Here is a 23,676-nt window from a genome sequence, read left to right as displayed (position 1 = left end):
TGTGGGAGGGCATGCTGTCCAGTTAGTGCCCAACAAAACATCACCATCACTGAAGCTGTGAAGCTCCTCTTCCAAAGGCCTCTCCTCGTGACCAAGAGAATGTACCAAGTACGGATGATTTTTTTTCCCCTAAAGTTGGATTCAAAGACAATTTCCTCTTTTTTTTGAGATGGAGTCACTCTGTCGCCCATGCTGGAGTGCGGTGGCGCGATCTCAGCTCACTGCTGAGATCAGGTTCAAGCGATTCTCCTGCCTCTGCCTTCTGAGCAGCTGGGATTACTGACACCCACTACCACATCCACTAATTTTTGTATTTTTAGTGGAGACAGGGTTTCACCATGTTGGCCAGGCTAGTCTCAAACTCCTGACCTCAAGTGATCCGCCTGCCTTGGCCTCCCAAAGTGCTAGGATTACAGGCATGAGCCACCACAATTGCCCTCAAAAGACAATTTCTCAACACAAACTAGCCATAACTCACAGGGCAATCACCTCTGAGGACTTCCAACCAATTCCTAACTACTGTGCATGGGAGTGGCCTCCCTGTGGCATGTGCCACCACGCCTGGCTAGTTTTGTATTTTTAGTAGAGACGGGGTTTCTCCATGTTGGTCAGGCTGGTCTCAAACTCCCAACCTCAGGTGATCTGCCCGCCTCAGCCTCCCAAAGTGCTGGGACTACAGGCGTGAGCCACTGTTAAGAGCACAAATTCTGAACTCAGGCTGCCTAGGTTTGAACTCAGCTCTGCCGTGTGACCTCGGACAGGTTCCTTAAATCTCTTTGTGCCTCAGTTGCCACATCTGTATTTGGTTGGCGCAAAAGTAATTGCGGTTTTTGCCATTGCTTTTGATGGCAAAAACCACAATTACTTTTGCACCAACCTCACAAAATGGAAATAAGAAGGCTGGGCGTGGTGGCTCACGCCTGTAATCCCAGCACTGTGGGAGGCCACAGTGAGAAGATCACCTGAGCCTAGGAGTTCGAGACCAGTCTGGGCAAGAAAGTGAGACCCTATCTCTACAAAAAATGAAAAATAATAAAAATTAGCTGGGCGTGATGGCACACGCCTGTGATTCCAGCTACTTGGGAGGCTGAGGTGGGAGGATCGCTTGAGTCCAGGACTTTGAAGCTGCAGTGAGCTGTGACTGCACCATTACACCCCAGCCTGGGTGACACAGCAAGACCCCCATTTCCAAAAAAAAAAAGTACCTCCTTCATAGGGTGACTGTGAAGATTAAATGAGTTAATACGTAGAGCTCTGAGGGCAGCCTGGCATAGGTGACCACCAGGCAGTGTCCGTGGCTATTACTACTATTATTATATGGATTCCTGGTGCGCCACTCCCTAGATGTGTGGCCTTGGCCAAGGTACTTAACTCTCTGAGGTTAACAGTCCGTACCTACCTCACAGGATTATTATGAGAATGAACTCAGTTAATAAGTGTGAAATACTTGAAACAAGGTCTGCTTTACAAGAAGGGCCCGGGTCACCTTAGCAATCGCATCGCTTCTGACCGAGGCTTTCTTGTGTAACTAACTGGGCTTCTCTGTGTCCTTTAAACTCTCACGTTGGTGCTGAGCTTCCCTGTTTGTGTATCTGGGCACCATCCCTCTCCCCTGGGCTCCCCCCACCTCCATGAAGCCACCAGCTCCAGGAGGGCACAAAGCACAGCTTCCACCCACAGGTGCCTGATGCCAGCTGAGCACGGAGCTGCCCCCTCAATGCCAGCTTGGGCTTCTCAGTGGCACAACATTCCCCTGGCTCTCGTGTGGCCCAGGATACTGGTACCTCATGCCGGGGGCTCCCTGAGAATACTCCAGCACCCAGAACTCTCTGGCACGGTGTCCTCAGGAGGGCTTTCCTTAGGGTCAGGGCACAGCCCAGTCCGATGAGCAGGGACAAAAGGCAGTGTCCGCTCTGAGTGTGGCAGGGGGAAGCTTGGAGGGGGCTCCTCCGGCAGAGGGGAACTCGGAACCATGTAGGCCCATCCCAGACAGCAGTGACTGGCTGGTGGCAGGCAATGCCCAAAAAGCTGCCACAGGTTACCCTGGCAACCAAGGGACCTACCTCAGTGCCAGCGGTGGTGCCTGTCACTAAATGAGGTGCCTCTGACAGGTCATTAGACCCTCTGGCTTTCTCATCTATGAAATGGGGACCGAGTTCCCTCTCTGATCCATTGCCTGCCCTTTTCCCAGCCTGCTCTGAAACATAGGAAATTACATTTCCCGGGACTTCTGGTGAGGCTCAGCCAACAGAGGCAGTGGCAGAAGCCTGGAAGGAAGAGGTGGTGAGAAGCCAGGTGGTCCTCCCTCCACTGTGGACAGCATCTCAGGCAGAGGAAGCCCACGCCCAACAATGCCCTGGGCTCTGCTAAGGTGCCCTCCTCCTTGCACCCTTCGGCTGTGGTTGCTCATCTAGGGACTGGTCTCTGCCGCTTTTTGGTTTCTCTGCTCCTCCGCAACTTTTTAAACCAAATTCCCTATATTGAATTCCCTCCGCCTAAAATGCCTGGAGTGGATTCTGTTTTCCCAGCAGATATACCTGCCTTGCCTATGTCTTAGGGGCACCTGAGAATCAAGGGAGAAGACACACCCTGGAAAATGAAAAGCACCACAGGATTATTTTATAGATATGTCCTCCTTTCTTCCACAATGTACAGGCACACTGTGGGCATGCAGTTTAAAGCCCCCTCAAATGAAATGATATAATGTTCGAGATTTGCTTCAAAATGATCCAAAGGCAGAGGAATGGATGAAACAAGACTGGCCATGTGTTAGTCACCGAAGAATCTGGTGACAACTGTGTACATGCAGGCAATATATGCTCTTTCTACCCCTGTAAATGCCTGAGATTTCCCATTACTAAAACAAGTCAAGTGGGGCGTGGTGGCTCACACCTGCGATCCCAGCATTTTGGGAGGCCAAGGCGGGAGCATTGCTTGAGGCCAGGGGTTCAAGACCAGCCTGGGCAACATAGCAAGACCCTGTCTCTACAAACAAATTAAAAAGTTAGCAGGTGTGATGGTGCATGCCTGTGGTCCCAGCTACTCAGGAGGCTGAGGTGGGAGGATCACTTGAGTTCAGGAGTTCGAGTCTGCAATGAGCTAAGATCGTGCCATTGCACTCCAGCCTGGGCCACAGAGAGACCCTGTGTCAAACAAACAAACAAAAAAACAAAAAAACCAAACCAAACTAAGAAACAAATCAAAACCAACAGGTCCCTATTTTGTTGGTGGGGGTACACCAGGTTCTAGTGGAAGAACCGTCTTTGAGGGCAACTTGTCAGTTCATTACATCAAAACCATGCATATCGGCCGGGCACGGTGGCTCAAGCCTGTAATCCCAGCACTTTGGGAGGCCGAGACGGGCGGATCACGAGGTCAGGAGATCGAGACCATCCTGGCTAACACGGTGAAACCCCGTCTCTACTAAAAATACAAAAACTAGCCAGGCGAGGTGGCGGGCGCCTGTAGTCCCAGCTACTCGGGAGGCTGAGGCAGGAGAATGGCCTAAACCTGGGAGGCGGAGCTTGCAGTGAGCTGAGATCCGGCCACTGCACTCCAGTCCGGGCGACAGAGCGAGACTCTGCCTCAAAAAAAAAAAAAAAAAAAAAACCATGCATATCGCTGGACCCAGCAATTCCGGCACCAATGAAAACACTGGTTCAAGCACCCAGAGCTGCTTGGACGAGGCTCTCCACTGCAGCACTACTTGAGAAAGATGAAAAGAAGAAGCCTAAGAGTCTCTCATTAAAGAACCAGTAAATACATTTTAATATGTCCATATGATACAGGCAGCCATTAAAAAGAAAGAAGGTACATTTAACACGCTAATGTGAGAACATGTCTACAGATATTCATAAGAGACAAATGTTAGCTGTGAAGAAAAAATATTTATCACATCACATTAAAAACCTGTGCTACCCAGAGGAGAAAACTCTGGTAAATGTAGTAATATCCACAAACATGAATATAGCATTTACCATGTGCCAGGCACTGCTCTAAACACTTTACATATATTTTCTTTTATTTTTAAGACAGAGTCTAGCTCTGTCACCCAGGCTGGAGTATAGTGGCACCATTTTGGCTCACTGCAACCTCTGCCTCCCAGATTCCAGTGATTCTTCTGCCTCAGCCTCCAGAGTAGCTGGGATTACAAGCGTATGCCACCACGCCAGGCTAATTTTTGTATTTTTTGTAGAGACGCGGTTTCACCATGTTGCCCAGGCCGGTCTTGAACTCCTGGCCTCAAATGATCCATCAGCCTCAGCCTCCCAAAGTGCTGAGATTACAGGCGTGAGACACCATGCCCAGCCCACGCATCATACTGTCAAAAATTAAAAACTACATACATGGAAATGAATATACAGCACTCGACTCAAATGTGAAAGAAAGGAGTAGCTCCAAGCCTGCTCTTCAGACAACTTTGACTATACTGTCTCTTGGTCAACCCAGGAGAAGCCAGAAATTCTTCCACAGGCAGACATTCTGATGTGCCTTGAAAATGAAAGAAAGGATACAACCTTTGAAGGTTTAGAAACTTTAAAACAATAATAATGATGGTGATAGTGATAATAATTGCTAATGCTTTCAGATCACATATGTGTTAGGCACTGTTTTTTTGTTGTTATTGTTGAGACAGTCTTACTCTGTCGCCCAGGCTGGAGTGCAGTGGTGCGATCTTGGCTCACTGCAACCTTTGCCTCCCGGGTTCAAGCGATTCTCCTGCCTCAGCCTCCTGAGTAGCTGGGATTTACAGGCATGCGCCACCATGCTGGGCTAATTTTTGCATTTTTAGTGGAGACAGGGTTTCATCATGTTGGCCAGGCTGGTCTCGAACTCATGACGTCAAGTGATTCACCTGCCTCGGTCTCCCAAAGTGTTGGGATTACTGGCATGAGCTACCACGCCCAGCCACCACTGTCTTAAATGCTTTACGTATATTATCTCATTTAATCCTCAAAATACCTTACAATATAGATACTACTATCATTTCCATTTTTAATATTTATGGAAGCTCTGAGGCTCAGAGAGGTGAACTAACTTGCTGGGTTAAATGGCAGGGTCAGGATTCAAATGCAGGCCACTGGCTCCAGAATTTGCCTTCCAGGAGTGCTGACTGGGCCTCTCTTGGAAAGGGGAGCCTGAATTAGGCTAACAGGGGCATGAAAAGGCACTCAGCCAGACTCACCATCAGAGCATTTAAACCCCGGAGATCCCACTTGACACCCGTCAGATTGGTGAAATTGGGAAGCAGGACAACAGCAAGTGGTGAGATGTAAATAGGGAAGCTGGACCCTCTTGTTCTCTGGGGGAAGCATGGGTCAGAGCAGCCTTATGGAGAGCTCAGGAGTTCAAGACCAGCCTGGCCAACAGGGCAAAACCCCATCTCTAGCAAAAGCACAAAAATTAGCTGGGTGTTGTGGCAGGTACCTGTAATCCCACCCCTGGGGAGAGAGAAAGCCCATCTCGGGCTGCAATTGATTCCTGGATGTAAGCCCCATGAATTCCTAAGGCGAAGGTAGGCAGATGCTCACTGAAGCACGGTCTGAAGTGGGGTGGAGCTGGCGGCAACCTGCATGCCCAACACTAGGGGACCAGACACGTGAGGTGTGGGGGATGTACAACACGTACAACTGTTCAGTTGCCAGACGCCACACACTAGACACACATAATGGCGAACACATGCTATTTGGTGAAAACCGGAAGAAACCGAAAGAATGAGATTTGGAGCTCCAAACCATTTCCAGAAGCTCCTTATTCAAATCTCATTTATATTTTGCAAGGATGTGTGCACAGCTACAGACACGCCACAAACATTTCAGACTGGGGGAAGGAATGAAAGGACAGATAGAGGATGAAGATGGAAAGAGTAACAAAAACCCTCCCAGTGACAAGGGAGGCGACATCCATTTTTTTCTTCCCACCAGCAGACAAGTAGTCTTTGGCAGCCTGACTCCACTTGCCACCTTCCCCACCCCCCGGCTTTTTTTTTTTTTTTGAGATGGAGTCTTGCTCTGTCACCCAGGCTGGAGTGTAGTAGTGCACTCTCAGCTCACTGCAGCCTCCACCTCTCGGGTTCAAGCGATTCTCCTGCCTCAGCCTCCCAAAAGCTGGGACTACAGGCGCACACCACGATGCCTGGCTAATTTTTGTATTTTTGGTAGAGACGTGGTTTCACCATGTTGGCCAGGATGGTCTCAATCTCTTGACCTTGTGATCGGCGTGCGCAGCCTCCAAAAGTGTTGAGATTACAGGCGTGAGCCACCGCGCCCAGCTTGCCCCCATTTTTGGGTTTTAACTGAGGGTGGATGACGCAGGAGGCAGAAACTGGACACAAGTCATTCAACTTCTTCAAAAGAAAACCACACTTCTTTGTTCTCAAATGCCACAAAATCTGTTGGGCGTGACACGATTTGTTAACTTAGGGAGGGGACTTGGTCAGGGACCGAGCTTGGTGGGCATTTGGTTGTCTACTCAATTTCCGCTGCTGCTTTTGTCAGCTCCTAGACAACAGAACCCAGTTAATCAAGAGTGATCAGGATGTGGCATTCCTCTAGGAACCCGATTGGCTTGATTGAGGGGCACGTGACCTCAGCTGGACCAGCTGTAAACTGAGGGGAACCACTTATAACCATCAGTGGGGGGTGTTCTCTCTCTCCTGATGCCTGTGGACAAGGGCAAGTGGCCCTGATTAGCACTGGGAGCCATTCTGGAACCAAGAGGCATACACAGAGGCCTTCAGAGGCTGAGAACCTGAGTCCCTGACAGACATGCTTGAGCTTCTGATCCTACCCACCTGGTGCCCATCCATCCCTGGGCTTCTAGAACACATCACTTGTCTTAACCACTGGCCAGATGGTTCCAGGGTTGTTACTTGCAACTAAAAAGCATCCTGACTGAGAACCACAAAGTAGCCTGCTATCTTTTGATTGTTAAACAAGAGAACATCTCTGTAGGAGGGAAATGGGGCATCAGAGGCATGAACAGGAAGGGCCAATTCATCCCAGCGTATGGGAAATGTTCACCCAAACTGCAGGTTCCCTGCCCACCCAGAGGCACACGCACAATTCTCCATGCGCGAGAGCTCAGGGAACCCTCTGCAGTGGGTCACTGCTTCCCTCACATCCTTTACCACAGTGGAGCTGCTGCCAGTTTCCCGTGTTGTATTTCTCCTGATGACGGCAGGGGGTTAATCCCCAGCTGACTGGAGATGAGGATGAGAGACAGGACCAGAAAGCCCGGCCTGGCACTCCTGCAGCTGCTCTGTTCCTGAATCAAAGGTCGGACTTCGGGATCTGGACTGCCGCTGGGGTCTCTAAAATGACACATGGTCCGAGGCCCCTCACGAGGAGACCTGGCATCAAGGGAAAGGCACCAGTGTGGCAGGGGTGGCCAAAGGAGTGTGCACTCTGGGGTCAGCCCGGCCCGGGTTCAATCATCTCTCTACCCACAGATCGCCTGTGACTGCCTCTACTATAAAGTGAGTGGCAGGAGGGATCGAGGATGAAGGAGGGAAAAATAACACAAACCTACCCAGTGAGACATCGTGTCACTGGCCATGTCAGTTCATTCATTCAACAAATATTTATTGAGCAGCTCTTTTGGGCCAGGTCCCATTCTAGATGCTAGGGACACGGCAATGCACAAGACACAGATTTTCTATGGTCAAACAGGAGCTCCCAGGCTATACTATAGTGTGTAGACAGGCAATACCCAAGTCCACAAATCCACTGTGATACGTGCCATGAAGAAAATAAACCAGGTGATATGATAGAGGAATGTGTAGGAGTGTGAGTGTGTGCGTGCGTGCATGCATGTGTGTATGTGTTGGGGCGGGGGGAAGCAGGCTGGCAGGAAGTATAGCAGAGTGATTATGAAGCCGGATGCTCTGGGTTCAAATCCTGATTGTGCCACTTCCTGCCGGTGTGGCTCGGGCAAACAACCCGACTTATCCGTGCCTCAGTTTCCTCATGAGTAAAACTGCATAGTGCCCGCCTCACAGGGTTTTTGGGAGGACTAAGTGGGTCAATATCCATAACACACTGAGCAGTGGGGACCACACCTGGCTGGGGAGCCCATCCATTTAGGGATCTCTGGAAGAGCTGCTCAGCCACCCAGGTGGCTAGGCAGCCACAGCTACAAGCCATGTGGGTTTTCTGAGACACGACGCCTCCAAGTGCTCTCAAAGAGAGCCCCCCTCCTGCAGGGTCAGAGCCACCTTGCTCTGAGCAGGCAGCCACGGGTATAGCAGAAGGGACAGCAAAGCCCTCTACTTACCCAGCAACTGACAGACACCACTCACGCACAGGAGATGCCGGGTTGTGGGGTCGAGGAGCTGCTCGGGGGATCTGGGCCCCTCCACACCCCGAAAATCCAGCCCTGTCCCCAGGCTGCAGGCGAGATGGCAGATTCATGTGCGCTCTTGCTGGGGGGCTGCGGCACAGGGCCTCCCAAAACTCTCAGCCCATGAAAGAGTCATTTCCTGTGCCCTGCCCAGGAGACACAGGTAATCTGGAAACTCCCCTCCCCAGCTGCCCTGTCTCTTTCCAGGGCAGGGCCCAGAAGAGGGAACCGAGAGAAGCACGTTGCTTGGCATGAGGTCATAGACTCCACCACCACCCCACGGCCGCCGACCCACAAGGCTCCCTGAAGCTTTGTGCTGTCATCTGGCCACTCAAAAGAAGTAGGGAAATGAGGAGGGGGGACAGGCTGCTGGCAGCCCTGGGCCTGAGAGGAAATGAGGCCATCTTTGCCGGAAGCAGGTGGGGGTCCCTTCTGAGAGGAAGGGCCTGGAGGCCTGGAGGAGGAGGCGGGGCTGCTGTGACCTGTTTCTCCGGCCTCCCAGCAGCCTGGGATGGACCAGCAAGCTGCTTCTTTCCTAGGGGCTGATGAGTTGAGAACCAGGGCACCTTCTCCTCTATAGAAAGCTCCTTTCAACCCCGCTGACTGAGTGGCCAGATGACAGCACAAAGCTTCAAGGAGCCACAGTGGTGGGGGTGGCTCTGGAGTCTCTGACCTGACCCTGGAGCGGTACAAACTGTCCTGGGGGAGGAAGGATGTCAGGACATCAAGCCTTGAAAGTGCACACAGAAGTTTAAAAAGAATTAAATGAAGTTGTTATCACTTCTCCCCTGAAAACCCTTCTGTGGCTCCCAGTGCCTGTGGGAAGAAAGTTCAAATCTCTTACCGTGGCTCACCAGACCAGCTGACCCACGTTTTCCTCCCTGCACTCTGCTCCTCCAACACACCCAGCTCCTCCCCACCCTAGGACCTGCACACAGACCATTCTCCCAGCCAAAACGCCCCAGTCTCCAGCCCACCCTAGGTAAATTCCTGTTCATCCTCCCAGTCTAGCCTCACAGGTCGCTTCTTCGGAAAAGCTCCCTCTGCCACTTCCACGCCCATCCCAGCCTGGAATAAGACCCCCACCTCCTGCCTGTTCTTCTCTCTCAAGGCCCTCTGCACTTTTTCTTTCTTTCTTTTTTTTTTTTTGAGACGGAGTCTCACTCTGTCACCCAGGCTGGAGTGCGGTGGCGTGATCTTGGCTCACTGCAAGCTCCGCCTCCCGGGTTCAAGTGATTCTGGTGCCTCAGCCTCCTGAGTAGCTGGGATTACAGGCGCCGGCCACCACACTGGCTGATTTTTGTACTTTTTGTAGAGATGCGGTTTCACCATGTTGGCCAGGCTGGTCTCGAACTCCTGATCTCAAGTGATCTGCCCACCTTGGCTTCCCAAAATGCTGGGATTACAGGCATGAGCCACCACGCCCAGCCTGATTATTTTATAACTATCTCCCCCACTAGATGGTGGGGGCCACGAAGCCAGAATAATGGTAATGTAGGATTTTACTTGTAACAACAGCTCAAGTCTATCAAACACTGATGATGTTTTACAGCATTATCTCATTGATTCCTAACAACAGCTCCATGAGTCAATACTATTATTATTCTCATTCTCTAGATGGGGACGCCACGTCAGTCCTGTCGGTGGCACCAGGCACTCAGTAAATGGTCTGGGGGGGGGCGCCCAGATGTCTGGGTTACATTTCTGATTCTCCTTCCCCATCATCCTCTGGGAACAGGAGCCCAGGTCCACGGAATACACTTCTGTCATACTCCACAGTGGCGACCCCCAATTCCAAGGGCTCCTCTGGGTTCTAATCTCCCCCTAGTCCATGAAGACATTAATTTAACACATTTTTATTGTGCAGCTATTGTGTGCCGGGCGTGTCCTGAATAGAGAGAAAGCAACAAACGATACGTGTAGTCACACCTCCACAGGACACAACAAAGCCCCGTCTCTCTAGAACCTGCTCCCGCCAGCCTTTTTTGTGCCTCCCATCACTGGACACAGCAATCACCTTGGGCCCTCGTCGCCCTCCTGCCTCACGGCAGGAGTCCGTACACTCTGGGTCTCCTCCCTCCTCACTGGCGCTCCCTCCCCTAGCCTCCTTCGCTGATTCCTCGCCATCTCTCTGCACAGCTTCGCTCCTCCCCATCCACACAGCTCTTCCGGTGATTTCAACACCTCTGTGCTGGGGACCCCTACTTTTCCTTCTCCCACCTGGACCTCTCTCAACTTCAGGTTGCGTATCCAACTGTCTCCTTGCCGTCTCACGCAGCTGTCCGACAGGCACCTGGCACTGAATAGACTCACAGCGGCATTTCTGATTCTTCACAAGGCCTTTTGCCACTCCCTGCAAACCCCCACCCTGGAGTCCCTCAATGCAACATCTTCACTCCTCACCTGGTGTCCAGGCCCAAACCTCAGGGTCATCCTAGCCCCCTCTGTTTCTCTCACCCCCACATCCAGGCCATCAGTACTCACTGTCAGCTCCACCTTCAAGATGTAAATGGGCTCACCCCTCCCTCACAACCCCACAGGCAGGACCATGGACCACAGCAGGAGCTTCTGCCCCAATTTCCTGGCTCCGGCTCCTGCTGCCACACACAGCCAGAGGGCTTCTATTAATCTATGGGTCAGATCATGTCCTTCCTCTGCTCAGAACCCTCCCCCTATCCATTTAAGGAAAAGGCCCCAGTCCCTAGCAGGCCTCCTGTGGAACTCTCTGACCTCAGCTCCTCTGTGCCCTCTTTTTATCATGGACACTGAGGCAGGTGTGTCACGGTATCTCACTGTGATTATCATTTGCTTTTCCATGACGATGATTAGGGATGGTGAGGTATGCACTTTATATAGTAATAGTAGCAACAGTAAATGGTTAACATTGACACGGCATTTACTATGTGCCAGGTGCTATGCTAAGTGCTTTCTTTATACATACGGTGGAATGATCCCTTTCTAAACCTCTTGGGCCTGATGTGTTTCGGAATTCTGAATAATTCAGACTTTAGAAAGGCAACTCTAGAAGGTTCGGAGCGAGCAGTGGTAGTCTATCACATCGATATTTCTGCAGTGATAACAAGACATCAGCTTGGATGATATTCCACCTGGGACCATGGATCTGTTTTTTTTTCTTTCTTTCTCTCTCTTTCTTTCTTTCCTTCTCTCTCTTTCCATCTATCTACATATTTATTTATTTTGAGATGACGTCTCATTCTGTCGCCCAGGCTGGAGTGCAGTGGTGTGATCTCAGCTAACTGCAACCTCCGCCTCCCGGATTCTCCTGCCTCAGCCTCCCCAGTAGCTGGGATTACATGTATGCACCACCATGCCTGGCTAATTTTTGCAGTTTTAGTAGCGATGGGGTTTCACCATGTTGGCCAGGCTGAGCACTTGAGGTCAGGAACTCCTGACCTCAAGTGATCCGCCCACCTCGGCCTCCCAAACTGCTGGGATTACAGGTGTGCGCCACAGTGCCTGGCCCATGGATCTGTTTTAAATCCTTGAATGCCCACAACCACATTATGACGTAGGCAGCATTATCTCCTCTGTTTTACAGATGGAGAAACTGAGGCACAGGAAGGTAAGTGCTTTGGCCATGGTCATAGAGGTAGAAGGGGAGGGCTGGGATTCCAATACATTCCAAAGGCCATCTTTACTACTGGCTTTCAGGGCAGCTGACAGGAAATAAATCAATGTCGAATGAATGAATGATTGAGGTCAAGCTGGGGATGTGAGAGAACTGGTTACCAGCTCCTGCAGGAAGGTCAAACACTACTGAGCTAGTTATTTGTGAGTGGTTAACTTCATTTATTTTGGATACAAGATGTAACCAAAGATAAAGCAAGATATGCCCAAAACATTATCCTTAAAAAAAGTAGGGTCTTTCCTTATTTTATTTTGGAACAAGTGCTCTTTGGGAAAGACATACTAGCTTTCAAAAACTTAAATGATGCTAGTTTGGAAAATAATAGAAAGGGAGGCATATATTATAGGAGACTTGGTAAGTATTCCCAAGGGCTTGACCCCACAATTCCAAGTGGTTAAGTCACTGTAAACATGCTCTTTAAGCAATCCTAAAATGTATATGTAGCCACAAAAAAACCCCAACTAGCCAAAGCAACACTGAGAAATAAAAACTTGGAGGCATCACACTTCCTGATTTAAAATTATATTACAAAGCTATAGTAATCCAAAGAGCATGGTGCTGACATAAAAACAGAATAGAATAGAGAGCCCAGAAATAAATCCAAACATAAGTGGTCAATAAGAATGAAACTGAGCCCTACAAAGAATGAAATTTTATAACATACACAAAAATAAACTCAAGTGGATAAAAGACCTAAACGTAAGATTTGAAACGATAAAACTCCCAGAAAAGAACATGGGGGAAGCTCCTCAACACTGACTTTGGCAATGATTTTTTGAACATCACACCAAAAGCTCAGGCTACAAAAGCAAAAATAAATAAACAGGACTACATCCAACTAAAAAGCTTCTGCACAGCAAAGGAAGCAATTAACAAAATGAAAAGTCAACCTATGGACTAGGAAACAATATTTGCAAACCACATACCTGACAAAGGGTTAATATTCAAGATTTATGAAGAACTCTTACAACTCAATATCAGAAAAAAATAACCAAGTAAGAAATTAGCAAAGTGCCAGGTGTGGTGGCTCACACCTGTAATCCCAGCACTTTGGGAGGCTAAGACAGGAGGATCACTTGAGACTAGAGTTTGAGACAAGCCTGGGCAACATAGTAAGACCTGTCTCTATAAAAAATTTAAAACTTAGCTGGGCGTGGTGGCTTGTGCCTGTGGTCCCAGCTACTTCAGAGGCTGAGGAGTTTGAGACCAGCCTGGCCAACACAGCAAAACTCCGTCTCTACTAAAAACAAACAAACAAAAAACACAAAAATTAGCTGGGGCCTGGTGCAGTGGCTCACACCTCTAATCCCAGCACTTTGGGAGGCTGAGGTTGGGCGGATCACGAGGTCAAGAGTTCGAGATCAGCCTGGCCGACGTGGTGCAACCATGTCTCTACTAAAAATACAAAAATTAGCCAGGCATGGTAGCGCACGCCTGTAATCCCAGCTACTCAGGAGGCTGAGGCAGGAGAATTGCTTGAAGCCAGGAGGCGGAGGTTGCAGTGAGCTGAGATCACGCCATTGCACTCCAGCCTGGGTGACAGAGCGAGACTCCACCTCAAAAATAAATAAATAAATAAATATAAAAATTAGCTCGGCGTGTTGGTGGGTGCCTGTAATCCCAGCTACTGAGGAGGCTGCGGCAGAATTGTTTGAACTTTGGCGATGGAGGCTGCAGTGAGCCGAAATCGAGGCACTGCACTCTAGCCTGGGTGACAGAGTGAGACTCCATCTCAAAAAAAAAAAAAAAAGGAATAATAATAACAAAATAAATAAAGATTCCTTTGAAAAGCAAGATAGGAGGGCCGGGCGCGGTGGCTAAAGCCTGTAATCCCACCACTTTGGGAGGCCGAGACGGGAGGATCACGAAGTCAGGAGATTGAGACCATCCTGGCTAACACGGTGAAACTCAGTCTCTACTAAAAAATACAAAAAACTAGCCGGGCGAGGTGGTGGGCGTCTGTAGTCCCAGCTACTCGGGAGGGAGGCTGAGGCAGGAGAATGGCGTGAAACCAGGAGGCGGAGCTTGCAATGAGCTGAGATCCGGCCACTGCACTCCAGCCTGGGCGGCAGAGTGAGACTCCGTCTCAAAAAAGAAAAAAAAAAAAAAAGAAAGAAAAGCAAGATAGGGACAAATAATTTTAAGCCATGTTTAACCAATTTAAACAAAATACTTCAGGAAAAAGTCTTGAATGGGGCATTTAAACTAGAATTTCGAATTTTTTATAAAAAGGATGTGTAATATAGCACTGAAAACTGTCTTAAAGCAAAGTGCCACTGTGGGGGAAGAAAGTACATGGAGAAATTTTCCTAAGTTGTCATTTCTTATTCACACTGGAATGATGAGTCTGATTGACTCACAAACAGGCAATTATATAACCACTTTTATATGTTCACGTTTACTCAGCCACTTACCCATGTTCAGTAACTGTCCTTAAACATCTGAGTTGGTTTTTTTAAAAAAAACCTAACAGTGAGTGGCTGTAGAGATCACCAATTCCTAAAAGAGGCATTAAAAAAAAAAAAAAAGAAGCTGTCTAATGGTAGAGGAATGGCTTCTTGAGAGTGTTGGGATACAGTTTCCAGTGGCAATATACACAAATTGAAGGGGTGCCACATCACAAATGTTTCAGATAGACGTGGAGACAGTGTACTCTGGAAATATGTGTAGATGACTCAAAAAGTGACTCTTGTAAGAAGGATGCCTGGGAAAAGTATGACTAACACTGTTTTATGACATGTGAGAGGATATACGGAACATTTTGAGTCCAATTTTCCCTTTTTCCTTTGAGACAGGGTCTCCCTCTGCTGCCCAGGCTGCAGTGCAGTGTTACAGTTATGACTCACTGCAGACTCCAACTCCTGGGCTCAAGTGATCCTCCCACCTCAGCCTCCTGAGTAGTAGCTGGGACCACAGGCATGCACCACCACACTTGGCTATTTTTTTTCTTTGTAGAGATGAGGGTCTTGCTATGTTGCCCTGGCTGGTCTCGTACTCCTGGCCTCAAGTCATCCTCCCTCCTATGCCTCCCCAAGGGATAGGATTACAGGCGTGAGCCACTGCACCTTGCTGAATTCAACATTTTTGTTTTTTTGTTTTTTTTGAGGTGGAGTCTCGCTCTGTCGCCGGGACTCGAGTGCAGTGGCCAGATCTCAGCTCACTGCAAGCTCCGCCTCCCGGGTTTACGCCATTCTCCTGCCTCAGCCTCCCGAGTAGCTGGGACTACAGGCGCCCGCCACCTCGCCCAGCTAGTTTTTGTATTTTTAGTAGAGACGGGGTTTCACTGTGTTAGCCAGGATGGTCTCAATCTCCTGACCTCGTGATCTGCCCGTCTCGGCCTCCCAAAGTGCTGGGATTACAGGCTTGAGCCACCGCGCCCGGCCACATTTTTGATATCTGGATTCCAAACATGTCACAACATTAATCAATTAGAAAATACAGAAAGGCAGCTGATTATGTTGTCCAAATCCCTAATATTTCAGGTGGGCCCCCAAACTTTTTTTTTAAGATGGAGTCTTGCTCTATCACCCAGGCTGGAGTAGAGTGGCGCAATCTCGGCTCACTGCAACCTCCGCCTCCCAGGTTCAAGTGATTCTCCTTCCTCAGCCTCCGGAGTAGTTGGGATTACAGGCATGTGACACCACGCCAGGCTAATTTTTGTAGTTTTAGTAGAGACAGGGTTTTGCCATGTTGGCCAGGCTGGTCTCGAAGTCCTGGCCTCGGGTGATCCACCCGCGTCGGCTTCCCAAAGTGCTGGGATTACAGGCTTGAGCCACTACGCCCTCCTCCCCCTCATCGCAAACCTTTTTTCATCTCTTTGGAAAGCTATTGAACCACTTTGTTTTGGGGTACATATGGTATTTTTTAGGTACAAGTATTGAAAAAAATCTGGAAGATACACACCAGCTCGTACAAGATTATCTTGGGGCATTATGGGTCCTTTGATTTCTTTTTTTAAACAACAAACAAGTATTACTTTGATAATCAGAAATGCAGGCTGGGCGAGGTGGCTCATGCCTGTAATCCCAGCACTTTGAGAGGCCCAGGCAGGTGGTTTGCCTGAGTTCAGGAGTTCAAGACCACCCTGAGCAACATGGTGAAAACTCGTCTCTACTAAAATACAAAAACTTAGCCAGTCGTGGTGGTGCACGCCTGTGGTCCCAGCTACTCGGGACGCTGAGGCATGAGAATTGCTTGAACCTGGGAGGCGGAGGTTGCAGTGAGCCAAGATTGTGCCACTGCACTCCAGCCTGGGTGACAAAGTGAGACTATGTCTCCAAAAATAAAAATTAAAAAATTAAAGAAATGCAAACAAATAATATAGCTTTATAATGTCACTCAGTAACTCTAACTGAATTGGTCCAGGGTGAGACCCAGGCCTTGGGATTTCTTAAAGTTGCTAACATAATTCTAACGTACAGCAAGGATGGGAATCATTATTAAACATTTTCCAAATTATACTGTAGAAGATGTTCCTAGGTGTCTTTCAAAAACAAAAGTGTTCCACAGTCAAAGAAGCGAGTTTCTTTCCTGTAGAATTTCTCAGACTCTGTAACATGCATATGACCTGCCCCCTCCTCTCCCTCCACACTCCTTACCCTGGTCCCATCCTCCGGCATCTCCCACCTAGACTAGAGCAACAGCCTCCTCCTTACTCTCACACTGGCTTCTAGAATTCACTGTCACCAAGGCACGCTAGTGGCAGATCCTTTGGACACGCAGAGTTTGAAAAATCTCCCGCTACCTGCCCCAATATTGCCCAGGGCATCCCCACCTGCCATCCTCTGACCATGGAAGGGGCCTGCTTTAAGATGAAGGCACCGTGACAGACAGTCCTCCATGCTATTGTCGAGCTGCTGTGTCACCAGCTCACAGGGTCCAAAGAACCCTCAGACTTGGAGGTGGGGGGCCTGACTGCTTAAGTCTGAGTCAGTGGGGGTGGCTGTTACCTGGAGCCAAAAGCCTCCAATCCATATGCTCTTTATCATTTTACTCTATTTACTGGTCAGCAGTTTTTCACAACAGGTAAAAATTATCCTCTGTATCTGCCTGGTTCATTGTCTGTGTCCCCCGCCTCGAATGCCAGCTCTGAGAACAGGGATATTTGTCGTCTTGTTCGCTGCTGGAACACCCGCTGCCAAAGAGTGGGAACTCAGCATTTGTTAAGAGAATGACTGAGCTCATTTGATTCTTTCAACAGCTCCAAAAGGCAGGTGTTCCAAGTCCCAGCCTCCTCCTCACCGCCAGCCAGACCCGGCACCATCTGCCCCCACCTACCTCTCCCAGCTCTTGACCCTGCAGTTACACAGGTCTTCTTCCAGTTCCTTTGCAGAGTCAAGCTCCTTCCCACGTCCGCAGCTCCGCTGATGCGGTTCCCTCTACCAGCGACTCTCTCCCCATTCCTCGCCCCCACTGGGGGAAGGTCTACTTATCCTTCAGGCCTCCTCCTAAACGTCAGTCCTTATGACAGACGTTCCCTGACCTCTCCAGACACGTCCGGGCTCTCAGATATGCTGTCACGGCCCTCTGGGCTCCTCCGCCAGAGCACTTAGTGCAGACATAATCACACAGCTGTTGCTGTAATTACTTCAATTCGGTTTCCACCACTAAACTATGAGCTCAGGAAGGTGGGGGACACCTCTGCATTTCTAGAGCCCTGAGAAGGCCTGGCACACAGTAGGTGATGCATAAATACCCCACCTGTCCACTGTGGCTGTGATCGTTACTGCTCACTGAGTATCATATTTCTAGCCCTTTGCAGTTAGGCAGAACCGTGTGACAGTTCTGGGTGCAGGTGGAAGTGAACATGTGGCTTCTGGGCCTTGGCATCCAAGTGCTGCTGCGCAACTCTCCGTCCCCTTCTCCTGCCGTCATGTCTCTGCAGCCTGTGAAGCTTCAAAATGGGGCCTGGCCGGGAGGGGGAGCAGGGGTGCTCCCGTCAGCCTGGGTCCCTGAGGTACAAGGTGAAGCCCTCCCACCTGATCTGCCCATGTCACGAGTAAGAAATGGACATCTGTTGTGTCCAACCTCTAGGATTTCAGGGTTAATTTGTTACTGCAGCAGAAACTCACCCATCAGAGGCATTCCTGTGAATGAATGAAGGCAGCTAGAAAGCAGAGACACTGTGATCACCAACCGGAAGGTGTGGAGCAGGGAAACGGCCTCCAGGCACCCAGCATGGAACTCAGTGAAAGAACAGGAAGCGGGGAATGGGCCAAGCACTCCACAGGGAGCCACCACTCTGAGCTCCTGATGGGGCAGATGAAACGACCCAGAGCCTCCACTGCCTTCAGACAGGGCCTGCCTGGGCAGCCCTCAGCACACACGCTCTTTAGGGATCACAGCCAAGTGTCCGTCCCTGGGGCTGGGGGAGAAGCAGTGCTGAAGCCAGCAACACCCTGGAAAACCCTCTTAGACAGAGGAAGCTGAACCAGCAAGGCTGCATGAAGTGTCTAGGCTAATTCGGGCTGACAACCTTCCCTCCGAATCACCCACTGGGGCTGTGCCCTCCTGGCTCCATCCTAGAGAATAAATCACACTGTCAGGTCTAATTTGGGGCTTGGCTGATGGGCTGAGCAGAGCATCCATGCATGCTGGCCACAGAGGTCAAGGGCAGCCTACACTCTTGAGGCCAGTGCTGAAAAGTCTGAGGAATGAACAAGAAAGGGGACCAGGAGGCTGGGAGCCATGGGTTTCCAACACACACCAAAGAAACTCCCAACTTGTTCCATGAAATTCCTGGCCCAGGCTTCCGCTGTATGAGCCCTGCTCCCAGAACACAGTCCTGCTATAGCTAGGCCTGTGCCAGCTCAGGGCGGGGGGCAGGGTGACCCCTCACATGTCTGGTGAATGAATAATCACAACAGCAGCAGCTCACGCTTATTATCTTATAGGCTGTTACTAAGCCACTTAACCTCCAACGTGCAGTACGCGCTAATGAATGCAAGATGCCACCATCCTCCTCCTCCTCATTATCATCATCACCACCTCCACCACCGCCGCCACCATCATCTCATCATCATCATCTCATTATCATCTATTATGTGACTTCTTGTGCCAGGTACTGTCCTAGGTACTTGTAATTCATAATCCCATCTTAATCCTCAGAACCACCTTGGGAGAAAATGGAAGCTCCCAGAATTAAGCTGCCCATTTAGGGCTAGTCAGGGGCTCAGCTATGACTAGACCCCAGGTCAGCTGGACTCTGGAAAGCTGTGCTCTTGGCTACCGTGTCAACCCATTTTTGTTTCATCTCCCTGGAGAAGCTTGTCCCCAAACTCTAAGTCACCGTTAGGTGCCTCCTCGGGGTTCCCACAGCCCCGTGGCTTCCCCTATTAGAACTCTTATCACTCTGGGTTGTTTACCTGCAGAACTTCCCAACATACTGTATATTGGAGTAAGCCTCGTGCCCAGCAGAGGAGGAGGAACATGGGAGGTGTCCAGTCAATGATGGTTGGTTGGAAGGATGGATGGAGACCCAAGTCTGAACCTTTCATTTTATTGAGGAGGGGAACAGAAGTTCAGAAAGGAGAGCTGTCGTGAGAGTTTCACTGAAGAAAGGCAGATAGAGAAGATGGCAGCAGTTTGCTCCTTGATGAATCTCTATTCCACCTCCAAAGCCCAAAAGCTGCTTCCAGGAGCCCTCTTTGACCCCTAGGCTGGGTTGGGCACCTCTGCTGGGTTCCCACTCTCCTGGGCTTCCTCCGTCACAGACCTGACTACTCGGGGGTCTGAGGGCCTGCTCCCTCACCGGACGGGGAGCCCCATGAGGGCAGAGCCACCCAGCCGTGAGGCTGGCCCAGCCACCACTGCATCTCCACTACTCTACAGGTACGGGCACAGAGGAGGCACATAACAAATATGTGGGCAATCAACCAGCAGACCCCCAGAGAAAGAAAAGGCTAGAAGCCTCATCCTGGGAAGAATAACTAAAAGCACAGGTATAGTTTGTTTGGAAAAAGGGAGGCCGAGAGGGGTTCCCTCGGCCACTTGTAAGTCCCCGCATGGCTGCCAGGAATAAGACGTGCAGCGGGTGCTGCTCCCGAGGACTGGACCTGAACATGTGGGAGGTAGTTAGTTACACAGGGGCGGATGCGATTCACAAGACAGTTTTTTAATGATCATAACTTCCCCACAGCAAAGCATGCTGCTGGGCTCCGCCTTGCTGCAAGAATTTAAACCCAGGCCAGATAGTGAGCAGCCTGGGCCCCTCCACCCCACCCCACCCTGGACCTCTTATGAGGCAACAAAGTGTAGTGGCTTTCTTAGGGGCCCTGGACCCAGGCTGCATGCCCCCCTGCCCTGGCTCCTCTACTTGGCAGGCAGCTTCACCACTCCGTGCCTCAGTTTCCTCATCACTACCATGGGGATATCATAGCAGTGACGTCTTAGTGTAGTTGCAAGAACTGAATGAGATCATGCACGTGAGGCGCTTACGGCAGGGCTTGGCACAGAGTCAGCACCCATTAATGTTCATTATTACTGCTTTTCCTTCCCCATGGAGCCAGGCAGTACTGGCTGGCTACCCCAACAGATACACTCAATTCATTTTTTCTCTGGCTTCCTCCTCAGGAAAGGCTGAAAAGTTAAATAACATTTGCTACCTTCCTTGGAGCTAGGGGAGAGTACACGACATGGCAGCAGCAACTATGTCCATGAGGGGAAAGGCCAAGAGAATCAAAGTGGCTCTGCCCTGACACTGCCCAGCCACCAGACTAACACTGGCAGCCAAGCACCTCCAGGTGTGTTTGTAGTGGGCAAGAAATCAGCCCTCATTCAATCAAGCTGTGGTGAGTGGGGGTTTCTGTTCCTGAAACTTGAAGACATTCCTGGCCGATGCACATGCCATGATGCAAATGGCTCAAGACACACACCCATGGTAATTGTTTGCCAATTTCAGCTCAGGCCCACTGCTGAGAACCCCTGACCCAGAGGAAAAACAGTGGGTGGCTGAGCCATACAGTGCTTACCAAGCCCAGTCGCTGTGTTCCACCCTTCCTTTTCAGCTGTATCTGTTCTCCATCTGTACAATTATTTACACACACACACACACACACACACGTATCTCTCTTGCTGTATTGCCCGGGGCTGGAGTACAGTAGCGTGGCCTCAACCTCCTGGGCTCAAGTGATCCTCCTGCCATAGCTGTCCGAGTACCTGGGACTACAGGTGCATGTCACCATGCCTGGCTACTTTAAACATTTTTTGTAGAGATGGAGTCTCACTCTGCTGCCCAGGCTGGTCTTAAACTCCTGGCCTCAAGCGATTCTCCTGCCTCGACCTCCCGAAGAGCTGGGATTATAGGGTGAGCCACTGCACCCAGCCCTGAAGTGATGTTTAAGCTTTACATATTTTAAAAGAACCTCTAACACCACTAAAAATGAAAAATTGCTATCTCTTGCTACAAAGAAAAGGAAACTTAAAAAACAAACACGATGAAAACAAAATATTATAGTCATATTCATTATCTGATGTCGCATAATTTGGGTTTAATGGACTGGCAAAAAATTCTTCACTTTCCTTTCCTATTGGGGGGGACATCAGATCTGGCAATACTCAGGGATAAGACCGGCCCCACTGAGCAGGGCTGCCCCTTGGAGAGGGAACACATTTCCTGTTCACAGAAACTGTTCTGAAGGGAGATGATTTGACTGCAAACTCCCAGCTGGCTGTGGATGAATGAGGCTGGGGACCGCCTCACTCCCTCCTCTACTCAGGGCCTCCTCAAAGAGGCCTTCCTTGGCCACCTTGTCTAAAAATTGCCCTGTGAGGCCAGTCTCCTTCCCTGCTTTATTCATCACTATATACTCCTATATACATCCTATATACACTATATACATCACTATATACATCTAACTTATCCTATATTCACCTTTTTTTTCTTTTTTTTTTTTTTTTGAGACGGAGTCTTGCTCTGTCACCCAGGCTGGAGTGCAGTGGCCGGATCTCAGCTCACTGCATGCTCTGCCTCCCGGGTTTACGCCATTCTCCTGCCTCAGCCTCCCAAGTAGCTGGGACTACAGGCGCCTGCCACCTCACCCGGCTAGTTTTTTGTATTTTTTAGTAGAGACGGGGTTTCACTGTGTTAGCCAGGATGGTCTCGATCTCCTGACCTCGTGATCCGCCCGTCTCGGCCTCTTGAGCCACCGCGCCCGGCCTTTTTTTTTTCTTTTTTTTGAGACCCTGTCTCGCTCTGTCACCCAGGCTGGATTGCAGTGGCACGACCTTGGCTCACTGCCACCTCTGCCTCTGGGTTCAAGCGATCCTCCCACCTCAGCCTCCTGAGTAGCTGGGATTACAGTTGTGGGCCACCATGGCTGGCTAATTTTTTTTTGTATTTTATTAGAGACGGGGTTTCACCATATTGGCCAGGCTGGTCTCGAACTCCTGACCTCAAGTGATTGGCCCACCTCAGCCTCGTGAAGGTGATGGGATTACAGGTGTGAGCCACCGTGCCCAGCCCTATATTCACTTTTTTTTTTTTTTTGAGATGGAGTCTCGCTCTGTCGCCCAGACTGGAGTGCAGTGGCCGGATCTCAGCTCACTGCAAGCTCCGCCTTCCGGGTTTATGCCATTCTCCCACCTCAGCCTCCCGAGTAGCTGGGACTACAGGCGCCCGCCACTTCGCCCGGCTAGTTTTTTGTATTTTTTTAGTAGAGACAGGGTTTCACCGTGTTAGCCAGGATGGTCTCGATCTCCTGACCTCGTGATCCACCCGTCTCGGCCTCCCAAAGTGCTGGGATTACAGGCTTGAGCCACCGTGCCCGGCCTATATTCACTTTTTATCTGTTTACTGCGTTACTCTCCAGTATGATGTCTGTTCCCTTAAGGTAAGGAGTTTGTTTTGTTCATTCCTGAATCCCTAGTGCCTAGTGCTTCTAGTAGGTGCTCAAATGCACATTTGCTGAGTGAAGGAAAATGAATGGACAAATGAAACATGTTCTCTTTCTTTCCAAGTTCCCTAAGGCCCTGGTTACCAGCTAGGAAAAACGCCGGTCTTCCTGCTGTGTCAGGCAATGCTCGGAATTTACTTGGGATTTGGGGCCTTTTATCACATTAAAAAGAAATGTGCTAGATTAAAACAAATATAGCCCATAGGATATAAATTAGTAACTAAAGAAAGAAAGAAGTAAGGCGGAAGGGACAGGTCTTCCTTACAGAAGAATTCCAATTCATAAATGTAGATGGAATGAGAGGCACACAAAAACTGCCATCAGGGAAACAGCACAGCAATAACTGCTGTAGACAAGACCTTGGCCAGCAATGGATGCTAAAATTAGTGGGAGGAAGTTTGAGGAAAAACGGGATGTGGGATATTAGCATAGCCTCAAAGTTTCTCCCCAAAGGTAGCATTTTTTTGTTTTGTTTTGTTTTGTTTTTTTAAAGAGATAGGGTCTTGCTCTTGCTACCCAGGTCTTGCTACCAGGTCTTGATACCCAGGCTGGAGTACAGTGGCACGATCTCAGCTCACGGCAATCTCCGCCTCCTGGGCTCAAGGGATCCTCCTGCCTCAACCTCCTGAGTAGCTGGGACTACAGGTGTGCACCACCACACCTGGCTAATTTGTTTTTATTTTCTTTTTTTAGAGCTAGGGTCTCACTTCATTGCACAAGCTGGTTTCAAACTCCTGGCCTGGAGTGCCCCAAGATAACTATTAATTACAAAGGGAAAAGTGTAACTTTAGTGTG

The 23,676-nt window shown here is 49.7% G+C and overlaps 1 protein-coding gene across 6 annotated transcripts in view; it reads right to left on the bottom strand.

Annotated features, from left to right (window-relative positions):
* SIPA1L3 (signal induced proliferation associated 1 like 3) overlaps positions 1-23,676 on the bottom strand; it is a 313,577-nt gene that overhangs the window by 160,169 nt on the left and 129,732 nt on the right. Inside the window, exon 1 of one of the 6 annotated variants that reach the window (XM_033226048.1) lies at positions 8,275-8,632. The exons of the other annotated variants lie outside the window; for them this stretch is intronic. The gene's annotated coding sequence lies outside the window, so the exon portion shown is untranslated. Of the gene's footprint in view, positions 1-8,274; positions 8,633-23,676 lie in introns of those variants that run through there. 6 annotated transcript variants of the gene reach the window in all.

Source organism: Trachypithecus francoisi, unplaced genomic scaffold, assembly GCF_009764315.1.
Source record: "Trachypithecus francoisi isolate TF-2019V2 unplaced genomic scaffold, Tfra_2.0 Lachesis_group12, whole genome shotgun sequence".
Lineage (NCBI taxonomy): Eukaryota > Metazoa > Chordata > Mammalia > Primates > Cercopithecidae > Trachypithecus > Trachypithecus francoisi.
The sequence above is the reverse complement of the archived record's forward strand: the minus strand, read 5'-3'. Positions and strand labels throughout refer to the sequence as shown.